The sequence below is a fragment of the Gorilla gorilla genome, chromosome 15, assembly GCF_029281585.2.
Source record: "Gorilla gorilla gorilla isolate KB3781 chromosome 15, NHGRI_mGorGor1-v2.1_pri, whole genome shotgun sequence".
In the NCBI taxonomy this organism is placed as follows: domain Eukaryota; kingdom Metazoa; phylum Chordata; class Mammalia; order Primates; family Hominidae; genus Gorilla; species Gorilla gorilla.
Genome location: NC_073239.2, coordinates 21732958 through 21741480, shown reverse-complemented (window position 1 = coordinate 21741480; position 8523 = coordinate 21732958). Strand labels below are relative to the sequence as shown.

The following is an 8523-nucleotide window of genomic DNA, read 5'->3' as shown; positions in this document are numbered from 1 at the left end:
TCCTGGCTAACACGGTGAAACCCCGTCTCTACTAAAAATACAAAAAAATTAGCCGGGCGTGCGCCTATAGTTCCAGCTACTCGGGAGGCTGAGGCAGGAGAATGGCGTGAACCCGGGAGGCGGAGCTTGCAATGAGCCAATATCGCGCCACTGCACTCCAGCCTCGGCAACAGAGTGAGACTCCGTCTCCAAAAAAAAAAGAAAAAGAATGAGTGAGCAGTAAAGTCAATAGAGGGCTACCAGAGCGTGCACTCCTGAAAGTCCTGAAGAATAGGTGAGTCCAGTTGCCAACACAGAGAAGATAGGGTAGGAACCAAAAAGGGGTTGTGGTGTGCTGAGAATCAGTCACTGGGATGTCAGTAAGAACATTCACATCAAATCAGGGCCAAGTGAGCCAGAAATTAAGAGACCAAAAAAGATGCCTTACCAGGTCAAAAATTGGAGACTAAGATGAGTCACGCTGCCACGGAGAAAAGAGTGTATCCTTGGGTTAAACAGTGTATACAAACAAATGCTTCCTGGAAACTAGACTCTCCCTTCGGGTTAATGATCAAGAGTTTTCCATAGTCATTGTCTTTTTTAAAAATCAGGTATTTATTGAGCATATGTTGTATGCCCTCAACATTTTAAGAACTGTACTTGGACGTGCACGCACCCTGTCCCTCAACCACCGCTGCCGCCTCCTTCTTCTGTCACTCCTGGTGCTGCACTGTGTTCGTTCGGTGAGAAGCTGGTACCTCTTTTGTGAAGCGGCAGCTGAGAATACTCTGGCATTTGCCATGGCCGAGGAAAAGCCCAAGGCATTGTCAATGGGGCAGATCAGATTCCGATTTGACAGTCAGCCAATCAATGAAACAGACACACCTGCACAGGTGGAAATGGAGGATATAGATATAATTGATGTGTTCCACCAGCAGATAGGAGGTGTCTACTGAAAAGGGAAGCTGCTTCTTTACTCCAGTTCCCATTTTTTTTATTGTACATAAAGTAACTGGTATATGTGGACACACATATTGCATTTTTTTTTTTTTTGAGGCTGAGTCTTGCTCTGTCACCCAGGCTGGAGTGCAGTGGCGCGATCTCGGCTCACTGCAACCTCCACCTCCCAGGTTCAAGCAATTCTCCTGTCTCAGCCTCCTGAGTAGCTAGGACTACAGGCACCCACCACGCCCGGCTAATTTTTGCATTTTTAGTAGAGACGGGGTTTCACCATATTGGCCAGGCTGGTCTCGAACTCCCGTCCTCAGGTGATCCACCCACTTCAGCCTCCCAAAGTGCTGGGATTACAGGAGTGAGCCACCGCGCCCAACCCATATTGCATTTTTTAAACTAAATAGCAATGGTACGTTTTGACTGACATCAAGTGGAGATGGAATGGGAAAAAATACTGATTCTGTGAAAATACCCCCTTTCTCCATTAGTGGCATGCTCATTCAGCTCTTATCTTTATATTCCAGTAAGTTATTTTGCTCTTACTATTTTAACAAAACAACAACAAGATAAAAATCCTTGCATACCTTGTTCAGTTGGAGAATTTTAATGTTTTTCATTTATCCTTGTTAAACCAATGATAATTTTATAACTTTTTTGTATGCAGCTGTTACACGTAGGGCAATCTCTCTGTAAGTAGGGATAAATTACTCTGAAAAAAAAAAAAAAGAATCCTAGATAGTTTTCCCTTCAAGTGTCTTGTTTAAATAAACTTCTTGTTTAAAATGAAAAGATCTTTACTTGTATTATCTTTTAATCTTTACAACAACCCTATGCAGTAGATACTTTATCTTCATTTTGTTTATTTATTTATTTTTTTGAGACGGAGTCTCACTCTGTCGCCCAGGCTGGAGTGCAGTGGCACGATCTCAGCTCACTGCAAGCTCCACCTTCCGGGTTCACGCCATTCTCCTGCCTCAGCCTCCCGTGTAGCTGGGACTACCGGAGCCCGCCACCACGCCCGGCTAATTTTTTGTATTTTTTAGTAGAGACGGGGTTTCACCGTGTTAGCCAGGATGGTCTCGATCTCCCGACCTTGTGATCCACCCGCCTCGGCCTCCCAAAGTGCTGGGATTACAGGCGTGAGCCACCATGCGTAGCCTATCTTCATTTTATAGATGAAGAAACGGAGGTAAAGGAGGATAACAAGATTTTCCAAAGTTATTCATCCAACAAATATTAGAGCTATGACCCCAATCCAAACTACCTAACTCTAGTGCTTGCACTCTAAACCACAATGGTATGTGGTTCCCTGTAGTTTTAATTCACATTTATTATTTATCACTTCACTGGGCTCAGCCTACTCTTGAAAGAGATGGCTGAAGACATGCATCTCATGTCCAGATATTATAAGTATCATTTTTCTTGTTAAGAACATAGTATTTGGGCCGGGTGCAGTGGCTCATGCCTGTAATCCCAACACTTTGGGAGGCCGAGGCCAGTGGATTGCTTTAGCCCAGTAGTTTGAAACCACTCTGGACAACATAGGGAGACCCTGTCTCTATAAGAAATTTTAAAAATTAGCTGGGTGTGGTGGCACACTTGTGGTCCCAGCTGCTCAGGGGGTTGAGGGGAGGATCACTTGAGCCCAGGAGGTTGAGGCTACAGTGAGCCATGATCACACCACTGCACTCCAGCGTGGGCAACAGAGCGAGACTCTGTCTCAAAAAGATAGTATAAATAATAATAATTAAAAAGAACATAATACTTAATAAAATTTTGAAAAAGGACAACTTAAGGAAAAAAAATCTTTTTTTTTTTTTTGAGACGGAGTCTCGCTCTGTCGCCCAGGCTGGAGTGCAGTGGTGTGATCTCGGCTCACTGCAAGCTCCACCTCCCAGGTTCACGCCATTCTCCTGCCTCAGCCTCCCAAGTAGGTGGGACTACAGGCGCCCACCACCACGCCCAGTCAATTTTTGTATTTTTAGTAGAGACGGGTTTTCACCATGTTAGCCAGGATGGTCTTGATCTCCTGACCTTGTGATCAGCCCGCCTTGGCTTCCTAAAGTGCTGGGATTACAGGCGTGAGCCACCGCGCCCGGCCAGGAAAAAAAATCTTTAACTTTATCCCATTTGGAGTTTAAAAGCCTCTATGTAGTTTGCTGCACAAAAGCACTTGCAATTTTGTCATCAGAACTCTTCATGGCCAATTTTGCTCAGTTTTGGATCTGTTTTTTGCAGAAAATAAGTTGGCTTTGTTTTTCCTCCTTGAAGGAAAGACCACATTACCCCTTTGCATTCTAAACTCTCAATCCCTGCATCTTTCTTCCTGGAGGCATATTGAATTTAAAACTATTTCAGGATGTCCAAATAAAAATGTCTGCTAATTAGTTATGTGGGATTAGAGCTCAAGAGAGATTAGGGGAAGAGATATGATTTGGGGTGTTATTTATAGAGAAGCTAGAGTTGAAGTTATGGGAAGTACTTAAGATCTCCACAGAAAAATATTCAAAAAAATGAAAAAAGAGGGCTCCATCTAGGCAGAAAAGGCTCAAAATGGGTTTCACCAAAATCAAGGTGCTGGCGGGCTGTATTCCCCCACAGAGTGCTGGCGGGCTGTATTCCCCCACAGAGGCTCTGGAGTAGAATTCATTTCCTTGCCTCTTCTGGCTTCTAGAGGCTGCCTGAACTCCTCGGCTTACGGCCCCTTCTTCTACCTTTGAAGCCAGCGGCATAGCATCTGCTATGGTTTGAATGTTTGTCACTTTCCAAAACTCACGTTGAAATTTAATTACCATTGTAACAGTATTAAAAGGTGGGATGATGATTAGGCTCTACCTTCATAAATGGATTAATGTTAGCTGGGTGCGGTCGCTCACGCCTGTAATCCCAGCACTTTGGGAGGCTGAGTCGGGCAGATCACTTGAAGTCAGGAGTTTGAGACCAGCTTGGCCAACATGGTGAAACTTCATCTCTACTAAAAATACAAAAATTAGCCAGGTATGGTGGTGGGCTCCTGTAATTCCAGCTACTTGGGAGGCTGAGGCAGGAGAATTGGTTGAACCTGGGAGGCGGAGGTTTCAGTGAGCCAAGATTGCACCACTGCACTCCAGCCTGGGCGACAGAGCTAGACTGTGTCTCGTAAAAAAAAAAAAATGCAGCCTACAATCCTAATGGCTAGAATGTACTTATATTCAGATAAACTTTGTCTACACGGGAGTTTCTGAACATTGATCCAGAGGCTTTGTCCTCTGAAGTCACAAATAGTAAATTTGGTATTTGCCACATAACTCTCCTTCAGACTTTGGAAGACATATTGACCCCATCTCCCCTGGCTTTTCTTCTGTGGAGAAAACTATTTCTTTAGCAATTTCATAGGACATAGTTCCAAAGTCCTATTATCCTGGTTAGCCTTCTATGGATATTGATATAGTTTAGAAGTTTGTCAAATCTCATGTTGAAATGTGACTTCCAGTGTTGGAGATGGGCCTGGTGGGAGGTGTTTGGGTCATGGGAGTGGAACCCTCATGCGTGGATTGGTGCCCTCCTCCTGGTCATGAGTGAGTTCTCTGAGTTCACACAAGATTTGATTGTTTTTAAAAGAGTCTGGAGCCAGGCGCGGTGGCTCACGCCTGTAATCCCAGCACTTTGGGGGACCGAGGCAGGTGGATCACTTGAGGTCAGGAGTTTGAGACCAGCCTGACCAACATGGTGAAACCCCATCTCTACTAAAAATACAAAAAAATTAGCCGGGCATAGCGGTGGGTGCCTGTAATCCCAGCTACTCAGGAGGCTGAGGCAGGAGAATCACTTGAACGTGGGAGGCAGTGAGCTGAGATCGTGCCACTGCACTCCAGCCTGGGCAACAGGCAAGACTCGCCTCCTTCTCTCTCCACCTCCTTCTGGAACCTCCTCCTTCTCGCTCTCTTTCTTGTTCCCTCTCTTGCTATGTAGCATGCTGGCTCCCCTTGGCATTATGAGCCACAACTGTAAGCTTCCTGAAGCACTCAGTAGAAACAGGTGCTGGCACCATGCTTCCTGTACAGCCTGCAGAACCCATGAGCCAAAATAAATCTCATTTCTTTATAAATTAAAATTACCCAAGGCCAGGCGCGGTGGCTCACACCTGTAATCCCAGCACTTTGGGAGGTCACGGTGGGCAGACCATGAGGTCAGGAGTTCAAGACCAGCCTGGCCAACATGGCGAAACCCCGTTTCTACTAAAAATACAAAAATTAGCCAGGTGTGGTGGCGGGCACCTGTAATCCCAGCTACTTGGGAGGCTGAGGCAGGAGAATCGCTTGAACCGTGGAAGGGGAGGCTGCAGTGAGCCAAGATCGTGCCACTACACTCCAGCCTGGGCGACAAGAGCAAGACTCTATCTTAAATAAATAAATAAAAAAATAAATAAATAAATAAAATAAAGTTATCCCAGCTTCAGGTCTGTCTTTCTTTTCTTTCTTTCCTTCCTTCCTTCCTTCTCTTTCTTCCTCTCTCTGTTTCTTTTTTTGAGATGGAGTTTCGCTCTTGTTACCCAGGCTGGATTGCAATGGCGTGATCTCGGCTCACCGTAACCTCTGCCTCCCGGGTTCAAGAGATTCTCCTGCCTCAGCCTCCCGAGTAGTTGGGACTACAGGCATGCACCACCACGTCCAGCTAATAATTTTCTATTTTTAGTAGAGATAGGGTTTCTCTATGTTGGTCAGGCTGGTCTCGAACGCCTGACCTCAGGTGATCCACCTGCCTCATCCTCCCAAAGTGCTGGGATTACAGACATGGGCCATGGTGCCTGGCCAGGTATTCCTTTATAGCAATGCAAATGGATTAACACAGACACCTTTGGCTTACGAACGTTTCTTTGAAATTATAGTGTGGTCTGACCAAGCAAGAATAGACAGGGACAATGTTCATTTGGTTCAGTTTTAATTAATGAAGCCTAAAATTATAGTCAGCTATAATTCCTGCCTTTCCACATACTGCTGAAGGACATATTTACCTGAAATATACTGTACCAATTGTTTGTTTGCTTTTTTAGAGACGGTTTTGCTCTGCCATCCAGACTGGATTGCAGTGGTGTGATCATAGCTCACTGCAGCCTCCAACTCCTGTGCTCAAGGATCCTCCCACTTTGGCCTCCCAAAGTGCTGGGACTACAGGTGTGAGCTACTGTGCCTGACCTGTACTATTAATTTTCTAACTTACATACTGAATTTTACAATTAGGCTTACCTAATAATTCTTTAGTGTCAATGAATACATTAGTAATCCTTAACAACTACATGTAATCTACAAATTTAATTTTATGTGATTTTCCATCCAAATAATTACTAAAAATGTTAAATGTAATAGAGCCCGTGATGGAACCTTGCAATGCAACCAAAAGCCTCAGTCCAAGGGAACATTTACCTGCTTTTGTGGGTCAAAGTCATTCAAGCAAGGTCTAACTGCATCATAATCTGCTCCACAGTTTTTCATTTGGTCCACAAGTAGTTTCATGTTTTACATTCTTCGTATAGCATTTTCCAGACTACGAATATGCTAATCTTATCTGAAAAATAAAGTTAGTGTGGCTTAACCTGTTTTTGGTAAACTTAGGCTGGATCTAAATGATCATGTCTTTTCCTTAAGTACTCTCAAATCACCTATGAAAATCCATTCTAGACTTGTTCCTGGCATTAATGTTAAGTTTGCCAGAATATGTCTTCCTTCCTTGTCAAAAATCTTGTTGTTCTGACTTTACAGTCTTTTGACCCCTCTATTCTTATAATTCCTCAACTATGAATCACTGTGATGACATAAGTAAGGAGATGGAAGAACTGTACATTATAACAAAAGTATTCTGCATATTTAAAAAATGCCATGTAAAAAAAGATTGATATAGCAAATATTCTCTTATCTATAGCTCTCTAAACACTATTATTGTACTTATTGGAGTAAATCCCAAAATTTAGTCCAGTTTGTTGTATGTGCGTACAAATGTTGGCTAATTTAAAATACAGAAGATATATAATAGAAACTTTTCTCATTAAAGTCTTCTTAACAACAGGGAAAAATAAATATTACCTATTCCAACCTTCTGCAAAAGGTCTGGAGGTCATTACGGCCCTAAGATGTTCACTTTATCCAGGTCCCATTTTTAGTTTTAAAAAATTCATGGACGCATCACTTTGGGAGGCCGAGGTGGGCGGATCACGAGGTCTGGAGATCAAGACTATCCTGGCTAACACAGTGAAACCCCATCTCTACTAAAAATACAGAAAATTAGCTGGGACTACAGGCGCGTGGTTGCACGCGCCTGTAGTCCCAGCTACTCAGGAGGCTGAGGCAGGAGAATTGCTTGAGCCCGGGAGGCGGAGGTTGCAGTGAACCGAGATCGCGCGCTGCACTCCAGCCTGGGCGACAGAGCGAGATTCTGTCTCAAAAAAAAAAAAAAAAAAAAAAAAATTCATGGACTATTTTGAGGAAATACATATATTCATGATCTTGACTGTGGTACTGATATGGGTGTATACGTGTCAAAACGCATCAAATTGTACAGTTTATTGCATGTCATGAGCTTTTTTTTTTTACATTTTATTCTCTTAAAATTTTATTGTAAAAAGATTTAAGCCCATGAAAGAATGAGTGAACTATAATTACATAAAACAACACAGATTAACTTCACAAACATAATGTTGAACAAAGGCTGGAAACAGGCCGGGTGCAGTGGCTCACGCCTGTAATCCCAGCACTTTGGGAGGCCGAGGTGGGTGGATCACCTGAGGTCAGAAGTTCGAGACCAGCCTGGCCAACGTGGCAAAACCCTGTCTCTACTAAAAATACAAAAATCAGCTGGGCGTGGTGGCGGGCGCCTGTAGTCCCAGCTATTCAGGAGGCTGAGGCAGGAGAATTGCTTGAACCCGGGAGGCAGAGGTTACAGTGAGCCGAGATCATGACACTGCACTCTAGCCTGGGTGACAGAATGAGACTCCATCTCAAACAAAAATAATAATTTAAAAAAAAAAGAAAGAAAGAAAGAGGCCAGATACAAGGAGTACCCCATGTGTGATTCACTCTTAAAAGATGGTAGTATAAGGCAGTCTTCTGGGGTGGTAGTCATTTTCTGTTTCTTGAGCTGGATTATCATATGGGTATATTTACTTCATGGAAATTCCTTGAGCTGTGCAGTTAAGACTTGTCCACTTTTCTGTATGTTATTCTTCAGTAAAACGTTTACCATGAAGAGTGAGGCACATGTGCTACAATAAAAGGGAAAGAATATGAAAATCAACTGTCTCAATAAAAAATTTACAACTGATATTGCACTATAATTATGTCAGACCTGACCATTAGGAGAAACTGGGTGAAGGGTACAGAGAACCTCTCTGCACTAATTTTTCAACTTCCTGTGAATCTATAATTATTTCCAAATGTAAAAATACTATTAACACTGATATTTTAGTGTGTGAACCCCAATTAGATTTTCTTTTCTTTTTTCTTTTTTTTTTTTTTTTTTTTGAGATGGAGTCTGGCTCTGTTGCCCAGGCTGGAGTGCAGTGGCACAATCTTGGCTCACTGCAACCTCCACCTCCCAGGTTCAAATGATTCTCCTGCC

At 43.3% G+C, this 8523-nt stretch overlaps 1 long non-coding RNA gene across 1 annotated transcript in view; it reads right to left on the bottom strand.

Moving 5' to 3' along the window:
* Positions 1 to 438: 438 nt before the first annotated feature.
* LOC129526613 (uncharacterized) overlaps positions 439 to 8523 on the bottom strand; it is a 61595-nt gene continuing 53510 nt past the window's right edge. Inside the window, exons 6-9 of the long non-coding RNA XR_008671291.2 lie at positions 8070 to 8167; positions 6336 to 6477; positions 1518 to 1642; positions 439 to 864 (exon numbers count right to left, since the gene is read on the bottom strand). This is a non-coding gene — a long non-coding RNA (uncharacterized lncRNA). The remainder of the gene's footprint in view (positions 865 to 1517; positions 1643 to 6335; positions 6478 to 8069; positions 8168 to 8523) is intronic.